Source organism: Capricornis sumatraensis, chromosome 4 (assembly GCF_032405125.1).
Source record: "Capricornis sumatraensis isolate serow.1 chromosome 4, serow.2, whole genome shotgun sequence".
NCBI lineage: Eukaryota > Metazoa > Chordata > Mammalia > Artiodactyla > Bovidae > Capricornis > Capricornis sumatraensis.
In genome coordinates this window covers 57,625,371-57,640,579 of record NC_091072.1, presented here as the reverse complement: position 1 = coordinate 57,640,579, position 15,209 = coordinate 57,625,371, and positions in this window count along the sequence as shown.

The following is a 15,209-nucleotide window of genomic DNA, read 5'->3' as shown; positions in this document are numbered from 1 at the left end:
AAGTTGTAGAAAACATGGCGAACATGATTATGCTTTTGCATTTGGAATCTTTTCATTGTGCTGGAAACAGCCTGATCTTAGTCATAAATACACATGTACAAAAAATAAAATAAAAATGATAAATAACAAGTCACTCCATCTCCCTGAATCAGTTTCCTCATAAGCTCAATGATGGTTTGGTAGGATGGTCTCAAGAGCTGGAGTTCAAGGATAAAAGAGAAAAAGGAAAAGAACATTTTCAAGGTTTTTTGAAGGTAACCCTCCTAATTAGGTGATAGAAAGCTAAAATACTAAACGGGAGTATGTTTCTCATGCTTTTGGTGAGGCAAAAGAGAACATTTTGAAGAGCAATTATATACTTCATGATACACTTCATTTAAAGGAATCAAATGTGTGTTTTTGTTTTGGTTTTTGCATCTTGTCTCCAATAAACACCTGTAGCTGAGGCTTAAAATTTCTTCAGCTTCCCTGGAACCTGTGGTACTGCATGTGATGACCCAAGTGGAACAATAAATAAGACAATAATAGGAACTGTCAAACTCCCTTTTTATTTCAAGTCAAGAGTTCTCCACTGGTTGACTTGCCATTACAGGAATGAAAAATAGAACATCCATTTATACACTCATTAAGAAGCTTTTCTGCCCTCTACTTACATACCACAAATGACAACAATGAGATTTCCCACAGAACAAAAGAAAAACCTTTCAGACCCCAGCAGTGTCTTCAAAGAACAAACACAGGAGAAGACAGTTCTCTGCAGCAGCGTCCCTCCCCAGGTCTGCAGTGTGATATATAGCAGGTCACCCTCTTCCTTGCATTTTAGTGTTCCCAGACGCCACTAAGGTATTAATAATGCTTATCATTGATCCCCTCAGGCAAGGTTAGGAGGCTAATGAGAAAAGACTATAAATCAGTGAGTTACCAAATAAAGTGCTCTGGAGATACACAGTCTCCTAATACTTTCAGAAATAATATTACACAGAGTCTAGTGTGCACCCCTGGCCCTGCCCTGCCCTGTATGACATTCATGCCCCCTCCCAGTGGTGCTGACCGTGTCCACATGCACAATTCTCTTCATCCCTTCACACAGAGAATCCTCTGCCCTCCATCCAGAACAACTGGAGCAGAAAGAGAAATAGTTAGATCATCTCTGTACTCTGCTTTTTGTAAAGTTGTAAATTCCTGACCATAAAATCAGACCACATAGTATGAAAACCAGGCCACATGGGCTCCTTCTGGCTAGTGGCTTGAAAACAGTATAATTAAATGGACATTTCTAGCTCTTTGCCTGTGTGCCAGCACCCCACAGTAGACACACTCTGAGTAGGTGAAGTCCATAGAGGGATGGCATCACTGACTTGATGGACGTAAGTCTGAGTGAACTCCAGGAGTTGGTGATGGACAGGGAGGCCTGGTGTGCTGCGATTCGTGGGGTCACAAAGAGTTGGACACGACTGAGTGATGGAACTGAACTGATAGAGGGGAAGGCAGGTGACTGAAGGAATAAAGAACACTCTGCTTACAAAGATTATCTGGTGTATCAGTTAGGGACTTTCAGATAAAGAGAACCAATAGAAAGTATGTGTATCTGTGTGTGGAGAGATTCACTTTGAAGAACCGGGTTACACAACTCATGAAGGCTGCAAGTCTACAATCGACAAGGTGAGCCAGACGGCAGGAGACTGGGAGAGAAGCCAGTGCTGTAGTTTGGGTCTGAAGACTGTCCACTGGCTGAATTCCTTCTTGCTCAGAAGCTCATTCTTCTGTTGACCGTACACTAAACAGATGAGACCCACCTACATTTTGGGGGCCTTCCCTGGGGCTCAGTGGTAAAGAATGCGCCTGCTGATACAGGAGATGTGGGCTTGATCCCTGGGGTGGGAAGATGTCCTGGAGAAGGAAATGGTGACCTTTTCCAGTATTCTTGCCTGGCGGGCTACAGTCCATGGAGTTGGAGTTGCAGAAGAATCAGACAGGATTAAGTGACTAAACAACAACCCACATCATGGACGGTAATCTGCGCTATTCAAAGTCCATAAATTCAAATGTTAATCTCGCCCACAAAAACACACCTTTCCAAAAACATCCAGAGTCATGTTTGACCAACTATCTAGGCACTGTGACCTAGCCAAATCAACACATAAAATTAACTATAACACCTTGTAATTATATATTTACACCTCCATTTCATCTATTAGACTGAAGAAGCAAAGGGTACGAGAGTGTCTTTACTGTCTTTATTTAAAGCCTAGCCTAGTACTTGGTGTGCAATAAATGTTCATTAAACTGAAAAATGTTGGGTCTTGAGTCAGTACTCTTTAGGCTTTCCTGCTCTTGTTCAGTCATCGAGTCATGTCCAGCTCTTTGCAACCCGGACTGCAGCACACCGGGCTCCTCTGTCCTCCGCTATCTCCCACAGTTCGGTCAAATTCATATCCAGTGAGTTGTAATAGTATCCAACCAGCTCATCCTCTGCTGCCCTCTGCTCTTTAGGCGCCTACTCAGTATAACCTTTAGATTCTTCCTTGTGAAGTTACTTAGTGAAAGTTTATCTCTTCTGGACCACACTCTGTCTCTCCCAAATTCATATGTTGAAACTCTAACCCCCAATGTGATGATAGTTCGAGATGGGGCCTTTAAAGAGGTCATAATAGTTAAATGAGGCCATGAGGGTAGGACCCTGATATGATATGATGCTGTCCTCACAAGAAGATGAAGAGACACTGAGAACACAAATGCACAGGAAAAAGGCCACTTGAGGACAGAGTGAGAACGGTCCTGTCTGCAAGCCAAGGAGAAAGGCCTCAGGAGAAACCAATCCTGCGAGTAATGTGATCTTGGACTTTCAGTCTCCAGAACTATAAGAAAAAAATCTCTGTTGTTTAAGTCACCCAGCCTGTGGTTTTTCGTTGGTTTTTTTTTTTTTTAGCAGTCCTGGCAGACTAATATACCCTTCAACACACTGTTCCCCAATTCATTAACAAACAAACCTGTCCAGTCCTGGCTCTGGATCAGAATAGGGGCCTACAAAAGTCACAATGAAGGAAAAACAGTTGGTTTGAACTGATTGGAGCCAGTATGATATGTGAACAGGACAGAAATTGTAATAAGCTTCCTTTAAGGAAACGAAATAAAAATCTAAAAGAGGTAGATATATACACATTGGCTTCCTCTCCAAACCTGCAGAATATGAGGTACATTTTCATTTTCCCAGAATAATAAATGACATAGTCTCCTTCCTGGAATTTTTTTTTAATAACTCAGAAGAGTTTTAGGAGTATTAGTCATTCATTCCTCAGTCTGAATTTGTAGTAATCTGCATTCTTAAATCACTGAAATCTGAAGAAAAGAGGGAGCAAAACATAATTCTTAATTCAAAGATCTTTAGTAGTGTGACATAGAGAATTATTTAATGTGGCCTTAAGTCACAAACAGGGCTTCCCTAGTGGCTCAGATAGTAAAGAAGCTGCCCACAATGCAGGAGACCCAGATTCAGTCCCTAGGCCAAGAAGATCCCTGGAGAAGGGAATGGCAAACCACTTCAATATTCTTGCCTGGAGAATTCCATGGAAAGGAGAGACTGGAGGGCTATAGTCCATGGGGTCGCAAAGAGTCTGAACAACTGAACTACTAATACCTTCACTAAAGTCAGAATTAGGGACTGCTTACAAAATTTATCTAGAGTTGGCCTTACTATCCCCTGCATCTCAGTGACAGGCCAGAGTCAAAGAATTTCAAAAAAGAAAATACAAAAATTCATCACCATTAAGTTTCTGCCTTTCAAAATAAAATCAAGAGCTTTAATGCCACTGAATCTCCTTTAAGAATTGTTTTTTCTCATTATTCCTCTAAAATTTATCAAGCTTTCCATCTATGTTAGTTCCTTTGCTGTCCACAGTATTTTCTTCAAAAAGGGCTTGGCTCCCCTGCCTACATTAGCCATCTAAATCCTCATTATCCTTGAAGATCCGAATGAACCACCAGAACCACTGTAAAGCCTTCCTTGGCCAGTTCAACAGAAAATTCCCTTGCATCTTTCACCCCTTTTTGCTCTTGTTAGTCTTTTGACACTTGAAATATATACAGAACATCAATAGCCTTCTCAGACATTCATTTTAATCCACCAATTAGATAATACGTTTTTCACATCAGGAAACATTTTGTACATTTAACTGCAGGCCACATGAAACACTAAGGCTCAAACACATAATGTCTTCAAAATCTCTGCACTGACTTGTAAGTAGGTAAGTGATGAAATAGCAGTTCTATCCTTGCTCCTAATGGTCTACTTGCTCTTTAAGCCTAAATTTCATGCTTATAATGATATTTGGTATGTCTACATGTCTACATGGAATGTCTGATATGTAAGGAAGTAAGCCACCAAAGAATTCTAACATGTTATACAACTTCCTTTTACTTGGTATTTGACTTAATAAAGATTTCTGCCTCCAACAGAGATCTGTATTCAAGACTAGTGTTTTCTGGGACAATCCAATCATTTATTCATAAAATATTATATTCCGATGTGTACCATTAACTCTGAGAAGTTCTGGAGATATAACAGTTCATATACTGGGGAAGAAGAAGGAAGCAAGACAAAGCATTTGTCTTCATGAAACTCCTAGTCCAGGGAGGAGACAGTCAGTATGAAAAACTATACAAATGAAGACAATGAGCATGACCCACAAACTAGTGCCTCTCCCACAATTCACCTTTCCATTCATGTAATATTGCTGTAATTGAAGTTCTCCAAAGGGAGTTATACCGATCTGTAAGAGCAGAGAGCAGTGGAATTTGGTGGATGTGGCAGGCCCATCCAAAATGGGCCACAGTGACCCTAACTTCTGGTATTCCCACTCTGGTGTGTGAGCTGAATCTAGCGACTTGCCTTTAATAAAGAACACAGCAAAACTGGGTTTTAAAGATGATGATTTGTCCCTTGCTTGCACTCTTTCAATGGCTTTTTTAGCCTCCTCAATTTGATGATGCAAGCTACTATGGTGTGAGTAGCCAGTGGCAAGGTGAGGAACTGAAATATCATAAGGAATGGAGGTAGCCTCTAAGCAACAGCCTCTGAGGAACTCAGTCCTGCTAGAAACTACATGAGTGAGCTTAGAAGTAGAACCTCCCCCTACCCTTGAGATGTCTATACCCCTGGCTGACACCTACATTACAGCCTGGGTTGTCCTCTGCCCTGGAAGGCTCAGCTACATTGCACCAGACTCTTAACCCCCAGAACTTTGAAATAATATATATTTGTTGCTTTAGCTAAGTTTTTGGATGTCATGTAACGCATAATAGGTAACTAATAAAGTCAACCATACTGGGGAATATATTTCTGGGGATTCCCTTCATGTACTTTACAACAGGCATAAAGATGGAGGAGAGAACTTAGGCAGAAGAGAATATTCACAAAACATACTGTGCTGTGCTAAATATGTGGAGTTAAGAATTTAGGATTCTATGTTTGCTTTGTAAATAAAACAAATTTATAGTAACCAAGGGGGAAAGTCAGCAGGGAAGATTAAATTGGGATATTGGGATTAATATATACACACTATTGTATATAAAATAGGTAACTAATAAGGACCTACTATATAACACAGGAACTCTATTCAATGGCCTATAAGGGAAAAGAATCTAAAAAAGAATGGATATATGTGTATATGTAACTGATTCGCTTTGCTGTGCACCAGAAACTAACACAACAGTGTAAACCAACTATGTTCCAATAAAAATTAATTTTAAAAAATGAATTCAGGATTCTAGCTCATATTTATACCCTGAATAGGTACATGACCCTAACTGCAGAAATACTAATGTCCATAACATTTCCTAACCTAAATTTGCTCTTTTGTAAATTTAAGAGAAGAATTAGTTTAGAGCTAAATTTCTTCCTGAGCTAAAAATCCCTTCCTATATGAAAACTTTGAAATTATTTCAGTGTAATTTTTCTTAGAAATGGTCCTTTGTCACAGGTCCTGAGCCAACGTTCTGTCTGTATACTCCAGCAGAACTGCTTTTGTGTGTCTCCTTGTCTTCTCATCCCTTTTGCTTAGTTTTTATATTCACATGAGATTTTAAACCAACAAATTGTGACAAAGAATCAGCATGATTCACCACAATGCCTTTCAAAAATAGTTAAAAAAAGAAAAAAATCCACTAAAGTATGCTAAATTTTAGGAAGGTAGTTTCTATATTCAAAGCATTCATTTTGTCTAAAAAAACAGATTCAGCTCTCCAGTTCTATTGCCTCTTAATAGAACAGACAATAGAAACAAAGTGGGGGAAATGGCATTATATATTCATGACAGATGTTTCAACACATTTTAACAGCCTTGGTTGGGATTTCTTTTTGTGTTCTTTTAAATAAAAACACAGTTCAATTACTACAGTGAAATACCTTATACCAATGGTTTTAAAAGGAAAATGTTACCTTCTGTGGCTAAAAGCAATAATTTAGTCTGATCCAAAACTGGCTTGAGAGAAGCCTTCAGTACATGGTTTCTTCCTTTCTATGTGAATGACTCATAATTGCATTTCTGGGTTTCTTCCTAAGTTACCTCAATTGTAATATATTTACACGACAAATGGTGTAGCTCTATAGCCCTGGTGTCTGTATGCTACCAGGGAACTCTTTAGGAATTTGTTCATCTTTTTAGCTGAGTGCAATGGGATAAAACAAAAACAGGTGTTACTGGGACTTCTCTGGCAGTTCAGTGGTTAAGACCCACGCTTCCACTATAGGAGGAACAGTGTCAATCCCTAGACCAGGAACTAATACCTTACAGGAGCCTGGCACAACCAAAAAACACAAAAAAATCGGTGTTACCAGCTTCACCATAAGGAAATTGATGTACTGAAATGCCTCCAAAACTGGATATGATCTTCGTTCTAGTCAGAAATGTTCATTCTGAACCACCTTCCCTTCTCCTGCACACACACCACTTTCTTTTATCAGATTCTCAAAGTTTTTGTTGAACTGGCAAAATAGTTTGGTATCAAACATTGCTTTACAATGTTTATTGAGTTGAATAGAGAGATAAACACCAGAATGCACTTTAGTTCCCAGTTAGCCCCCCTATCAAATCCTCATTAAGTTTATGGGATATTAGTCAAATAATAAATATTTAGAATATTTTGTCATGATTCCATTACACCTTTTTCATCTTGAATTTCACAAATGTGTCATAGAGGAAGAGAGGATCAGATTCCAGAAGTCTGAAAGACAGCCCACATGTAAACTACCTTAATTTGTATAATAAGCAACAAATCAGGTATCAATTTAATAATGGGTCAAATGGCAGAAAATATAATGTCAATTTTCGAGGGAAGAGATCTTTGGAAAACTTTATCAACTTTATTTCTTCTTATGAGAACAAGAATTTAAATGATTTTATTATACAATATGCTAAAAGTTATTCTTATCTCAGCTCTGTTACAGAAACCTAGGAGCATAAACACCCTATTAAATGGACTCCAGCATGGAACACTTATAGCAAACCCTATCTGAAGATCATCACTCCCCAAGTCAAAGGGAAAATGGAATGAAAGGGCCACATCATGACAAGAGAAAACACCAGACACTAGTAACAGATGACACCATTCATTTGTTCATTTATTCACTTATTTGTCAACACTGAATGCCTTTTTCAGTAGTGAGTACTAAGCTTGGCACCAGAGTTTTAATAATGAAATAACCTTGTGTTTGATGATAATTAGAGTCTATGGAGGAATATAGTCAAGTAAACCACACTTGATGCATAAGCTATTACAGAGATACTGAAGATACTGGAGAGTCTGATAATAATTATAGACTCCATTCCAAGAAAATGCATATTCTAAATATATAAAAGTTTAGTGTTCAATTGCAGACATTTCCAGAACCCTCAAATATTCATCCACAGACCACTAAATACTACCAAAGAGTCAGAACATCTGGTTTATGAAGTCTCACTAATTTGTATCTGTGGTGCCCAAATGTAGAATAGCAGCACATAAGAAGTTCTGTGACCATGTGAACATTTTCAGTAGATATAGATTTCTGTGGATAAAAATATCCTTGCTATGGGCCAGATGCCCTTGGTACAAAGTAATTTCTAGAGACTTACCACAGTTGACTTAAACTTCAGTAATGCATGCCCTGTTGTACTCACATAATCATTTGTTTATAAAGTGCTGTTCCAATAAGCATAAGATTATTAACAAGGTTATTTTTATTTACCATGTTTCCAAACCAGGTCATCTACCAGAAGAATTAATTTATAAGGTAAAAAGTACAGATAGTCCAAAAGAATTGGCTCAGATTAAGTATCTGCTTGTGGTAAAAAGAAATACTTCACTGATATTTCTGGATTCATTCAAAGCTAAATCCAGACCTTTTTTTTTTTTTTTTACAGCTTTAATTTCCATGTTTAAACATTTTGAGATTGCCAACACATAGGCTGCTAACTAAAGTATAACTGAATAACACTAAAATACCTTTTCAATTATCAATTCAAAACTTCCATGAAAAAAGAGATTTTGGTTTTTTCCCCTTTTTACACAAATCAATTAAAAAATATGCAATTGAAATTCACTTAGGTATAGATTTACATACTCTTGAAAATTAGCTTAGTTTCAATCAAAAATAAAAAGGAATAACTGAAACAAGCAAATGTTTCTTTTGGAAGGAAAGTGATTAACTAAATAAAGTAGATTTATTTTTATAGAATGAGAAACTGAAGCTCAGATTCATAAAAGGGGCACTTGGTTACAGGGAAAATGATATAGTCCTAGAGACAATGCTTTCCATCTCTATCAACACCACTCTTTATACTAGCAAATGCTTTTCTTTTCAATTTTATTCAAATTCATTTCTATAGGCTAGATTCAGTTAAAGGAAAAATAAAGCAAAACATTCATTCATTGAAAACAAAATTCATCCATTTATCATGCATTCTTTAACCCATTCCATCAGTTAATATACTAAATATCTATTGAGTAACTTCCACATGTTCTGCCCAAGGCTTGGAAAGGAGAGCTGGTTAGAGCAGTCAACTAGGGAACTGGTGCGAAGACAGGAAATCGGAAATATAAGCAGGAGCCCATCCAGAAGGCCTTGCTGGGACAGAAGAGAGATCAGATTTTCTTACAAATGCAAAATTAACCCATTCAAAGGTTTTAGAGAAGGGTGTAATGCAAACCAACATATTTTAAATCAATCTACTCTTAACTTTTAACCATCTGCTCTAGTAAAATTACAGTTTCTATCAAAACACACCTTGCATTTTTTTTTTCTCTGTGACGCGCAACTTCTTTCCATGTGGAAACTAACTTTTATACCAGTTAACTATTTAATGATATGAAACTTTGAGGATTTAAAATACATGACCTTTAAAAATGATTTAGGAAAAATATATTTGGAGGCACACTCAAGTTCAGAAGATTTTAAGTTCAGTCCAGAATGTTAGTTTCCATGACTAGGTCACTGTGACAATGCTATGTCCACTTTACTATGACTCTAAGAGTCTATTCATTTGTGGCTACTGCTTCAAACTGGCTACAAAACCATGCTTCATTTTTATATATGTATTGTCTTCCTCACACTCCTCTCAGGGTCACAGTATTGTCTATCTTTGCCCTGCCACTCCTTCATATCTCTTATTAGTAAAGTCAGCAAATGTATCAGTTCGGTTCAGTTCATTTCAGTTCAGTAGCTCAGTCATGTCCGACTCTTTGCGACCCCATGAATCGCAGCACACCAGGCCTCCCTGTCCATCACCATCTCCCGGAGTTCACTCAGACTCACATTCATCGAGTCCGTGATGCCATCCAGCAATCTCATCCTCTGTCGTCCCCTTCTCCTCCTGCCCCCAATCTCTCCCAGTGTCAGAGTCTTTTCCAACAGGTCAACTCTTCGCATGAGGTGTCCAAAGTACTGGAGCTTCAGCTGTAACCCAGTTATCAAGAAACTTCTTTATAGTAAACACCATGAAGGATATTACAAAACACACACAAAAGGAAACTCTTAGGGAAGAAAAAGAAGAAGAAAAAGATAACACAATATATTTCAGGCAAAGGTGTAAAAAGATTATTTTATTTTTTTATTTTTTTTTAAAAAAGATTATTTTAAAAAGTGAAAATAATATTTGTACTGCCAGCAACTTTATAGGCAGATATGCATTTATTGAATACCAAATACATTGTTATAGCTATTAGCAGCTAATACCATCATATGATTACTAGCACTGAAGAACATGCTAGTTCAGTTCAGTTCAGTCACTCAGTTGTGTGAGACTCTTTGCGACCCCATAAATCGCAGCACGCCAGACCTCCCTGTCCATCACCAACTCCCGGAGTTCACTCAGACTCATGTCCATCGAGTCCGTGATGCCATCCAGCAATCTCATCCTCTGTCGTCCCCTTCTCCTCCTGCCCCCAATCTCTCCCAGTGTCAGAGTCTTTTCCAACAGGTCAACTCTTCGCATGAGGTGTCCAAAGTACTGGAGCTTCAGCTGTAACCCAGTTATCAAGAAACTTCTTTATAGTAAACACCATGAAGGATATTACAAAACACACACAAAAGGAAACTCTTAGGGAAGAAAAAGAAGAAGAAAAAGATAACACAATATATTTCAGGCAAAGGTGTAAAAAGATTATTTTATTTTTTTATTTTTTTTAAAAAAGATTATTTTAAAAAGTGAAAATAATATTTGTACTGCCAGCAACTTTATAGGCAGATATGCATTTATTGAATACCAAATACATTGTTATAGCTATTAGCAGCTAATACCATCATATGATTACTAGCACTGAAGAACATGCTAGTTCAGTTCAGTTCAGTCACTCAGTTGTGTGAGACTCTTTGCGACCCCATAAATCGCAGCACGCCAGACCTCCCTGTCCATCACCAACTCCCGGAGTTCACTCAGACTCATGTCCATCGAGTCCGTGATGCCATCCAGCCATCTCATCCTCTATCGTCCCCTTCTCCTCCTGCCCCCAATCCCTCCCAGCATCAGAGTCTTTTCCAATGAGTCAACTCTTCGCATGAGGTGGCCAAAGTACTGGAGTTTCAGCTTTAACATCATTCCTTCCAAAGAAATCCCAGGGCTGATCTCCTTCAGAATGGACTGGTTGGAATTCCTTGCAGTCCAAGGGACTCTCAAGAGTCTTCTCCAACACCACAGTTCAAAAGCATCATTCTTTGGCGCTCAGCCTTCTTCACAGTCCAAGTCTCACATCCATACATGACCACTGGAAAAACCATAGCCTTGACTAGATGGACCTTAGTCAGCAAAGTAATGTCTCTGCTTTTGAATATACTATCTAGGTTGGTCATAACTTTTCTTCCAAGGAGTAAGCATCTTTTAATTTCATGGCTGCAGTCACCATCTGCGGTGATTTTGGAGCCCAAAAATATAAAGTCTGACACTGTTTCCACTGTTTCCCCATCTATTTCCCAGAAGAACACGCTAAATACTGTGCATATATAATCTCATGCAATCTTTCTAGCAGCTATATAGTAAAATAGATGGGCACTATCATTATTCCATATTATAAAGGAGGAAGCACAGAATTTGGCTCCAGTCTTGGATGCTTTACCCAGACTCTTTCAAACTCCTATAAGGATGAAAATCACTTGAAAAACTTGCCAAAAATACAGAGACATGAATACTATTATTTTTAGCAAATTCTGAGATGAGGCCAAATAATGTGAATTTTTATAAACTCATAAACTATCATTAATCACTACTACCACCACCAAACCATCACCCTAACCCAAATGCAATAATTCTGATATTGATGACCCATTAGCTACATTTGAAAAATTTTGTGCTATGATACACTATACCCCCTAGGACTGTATTAAAGTTTATATGCACACACTCAGTGGGAAATAATGTTAAAATATTTAGATTCAGGAGATCTAGGGTGAACCCTGAGATCCTCTATTCCTGAAAAACTTAGAGGTGATGCCAATGTGGTTAGTCAAGACACACATTTTCAGTAGGCAAGACCAACTACAGTGCCAGAAAGTTTAAGGTTAAAGATATAAGAGATGTTAATTCTCTTTCATAAAGAATTTATACTCTCCATCAACAAAATGTACAGATAACCTACGAAATGGGAGAAAATATCTGCAAATAATATATTTGGTAAGGATTGCATATGGGTAAAAGCGCAGGTGGCTGCACTGGCGCACATAGCGTGGCCGAGAGGAACTACACCATGTCCGAGGTCAGGGGCAGTGGCCGGAAGAAGCTAACCCACGCCCAAGGCCAGGGGGGCAGCTGGAAGGAGCTACCCCATGCCCGAAGCCAGGGGCTACCGCCCAGAAGAGCAACCCCATATCCAAGGAGCAGTGGCTGCGTGGGTGTAGGAGGGCCTAGAGGAGCCACTCCACCTTCGAGGTTAGGAGGAGCGGCAGTGAAGAGATACCCCTTGTCCAAGGTAAGGAGCAGTCGCTGTGCTTTGCTGGAGCAGCCGCGAAGAGATACCCCACGCCCAAGATAAGAAAAACCCAAGTAAGACGGTAGGTGTTGCAAGAGGGCATCAGAGGGCAGACACACTAAACCATAATCATAGACAACTAGTCAATCTAATCACACTAGGACCACAAACTGGTCTAACTCAATGGAACTAAGCCATGCACTGGGTGGCCACCCAAGACAGGCGTGTCATGCTTAGAGGTCTGACAGAATGTGGTCCACTGGAGAAGGGAATGGCAAACCACTTCAGTATTCTTGCCTTGAGAACCCCATGAACAGTATGAAAAGGCAAAACGATAGGATACTGAAACACGAACTCCCCAGGTGCCCAACACACTACTGGAGATCAGTGGAGAAATAACTCCAGAAACAATGAAGGGATGGAGCCAAAGCAAAAGCCATACCCAGTTGTGGATGTGACTGGTGATAGAGGCAAGGTCTGATGCTGTAAAGAGCAATACTGCATAGGAACCTGGAAGGTTAGGTCCATGAATCAAGGCAAATTGGAAGTGGTCAAACAGGAGATGGCAAGACTGAACATCAATATTCTAGGAATCAGCGAACTAAAATGGACTGGAATGGGTGAATTTAACTCAGATGACCATTATATCTACTACTGTAAGCAGAAATCACTTAGAAGAAATGGAGTAGCCATCATGGTCAACAAGAGTCCGAAATGCAGTTCAGTTCAGTTCAGTCGCTCAGTCGTGTCCGACTCTTTGCGACCCTGTGAATTGCAGCACGCCAGGCCTTCCTGTCCATCACCAACTCCCAGAGTTCACTCTGACTCACGTCCATCGAGTCAGTGATGCCATCCAGCCATCTCACCTCTGTCATCACCTTCTCCTCCTGCCCCCAATCCCTCCCAGCATCAAAGTCTTTTCCAATCAGTCAACTCTTTGCATGAGGTGGCCAAAGTACTGGAGTTTCAGCTTTAGCATCATTCCTTCCAAAGAAATCCCAGGGTTCATTTCCTTCAGAATGGATTGGTTGGATCTTCTTGCAGTCCATGGGACTCTCAAGAGTCTTCTCCAACACCACAGTTCAGAAGCATCAATTCTTTGGCGCTCAGCCTTCTTCACTGTCCAACTCTCACATCCATACATGACCACTGGAAAAACCATAGCCTTGACTAATGGACCTTAGTCGGCAAAGTAATGTCTCTGCCTTTGAATATGCTATCTAGGTTGGTCATAACTTTTCTTCCAAGGAGTAAGCGCCTTTTAATTTCATGGCTTCAGTCACCATCTGCAGTGATTTTGGAGCCCCCAAAAATAAAGTCTGACACTGTTTCCACTGTTTCCCCATCTATTTCCCATGAAGTGATGAGACCAGATGTCATGATCTTCATTTTCTGAATGTTGAGCTTTAAGCCAACTTCTTCACTCTCTTCTTTCACTTTCATTCAGAGGCTTTTTATTTTCTCTTCACTTTCTGCCATAAGGGTGGTGTCATCTGCATATCTGAGGTTATTGATATTTCTCCTGGCAATCTTGATTCCAGCTTGTGATTCTTCCAGCCCAGCATCTCTCATGATGTACTCTACATATAAGTTAAATAAGGAGGGTGACAGTATACAGCCTTGACGTACTCCATTTCCTATTTGGAACCAGTCTGTTGTTCCATGTCCAGTTCTAACTGTTGCTTCCTGACCTGCATACAGATTTCTCAACAGGCAGGTCAGGTATTCTGGTATTCCTATCTCTCTCAGAATTTTCCACAGTTTATTGTAATCCACAGAGTCAAAGGCTTTGGGATAGTCAACAAAGCACAAAAAGATGTTTTACTGGAACTCTCTTGCATCTTCCATGATCCAGCAGATGTTGGCAATCTGATATCTGGTTCCTCTGCCTTTTCTAAAACCAGCTTGAACATCAGGAAGTTCACGGTTCATGTATTGCTGAAGCCTGGCTTGGAGAATTTTGAGCATTACATTACTAGCATATGAGATGAGTGCAATTGTACAGTAGTTTGAGCATTCTTTGGCGTTGCCTTTCTTTGGGATTGGAATGAAAACTAACCTTTTCCAGTCCTGTGGCCACTACTGAGTTTTCCAAATTTGCTGGCATCTTGAGTGCAGCACTTTCACTGCATCATCTTTCAGGACTGGAAATAGCTCAAATGGAATGCCATCACCTCCACTAGCTTTGTTCATAGTGATGCTTTCTAGGGCCCACTTGACTTCACATTCCAGGATGTCTAGCTCTAGATGAATGATCACACCATTGTGATGATCCGGGTCGTGAAGATCTTTTTTTTTTTTTTTTTTTTTTACAGTTCTTCTGTGTATTCTTGGCACCTCTTCTTAATATCTTCTGCTTCTGTTAGGTCCATCCCATTTCTGTCCTTTATCGAGCCCATCTTTGCATGAAACGTTCCCTTGGTATCTCTCATTTTCTTGAAGAGATCTCTAGTCTTTCCCATTCTGTTGTTTTCCTCTATTTCTTTGCATTGATCACTGAGGAAGGCTTTCTCATCTCTTCTTGCTATTCTTTGGAACTCTGCATTCAGATGCTTATATCTTTCCTTTTCTCCTTTACTTTTCACTTCTCTTCTTTTCAGAGCTATTTGTAAGGCCTCCCCAGACAGCCATTTTGTTTTTTTCATTTCTTTTCCATGGGGATGGTCTTGATCCCTGTCTCCTGTACATTGTCATGAACCTCATTCCATAGTTCATCAGGCACTCTATCTATCTATCAGATCAAGGCCCTTAAATCTATTTCTCACTTCAATTGT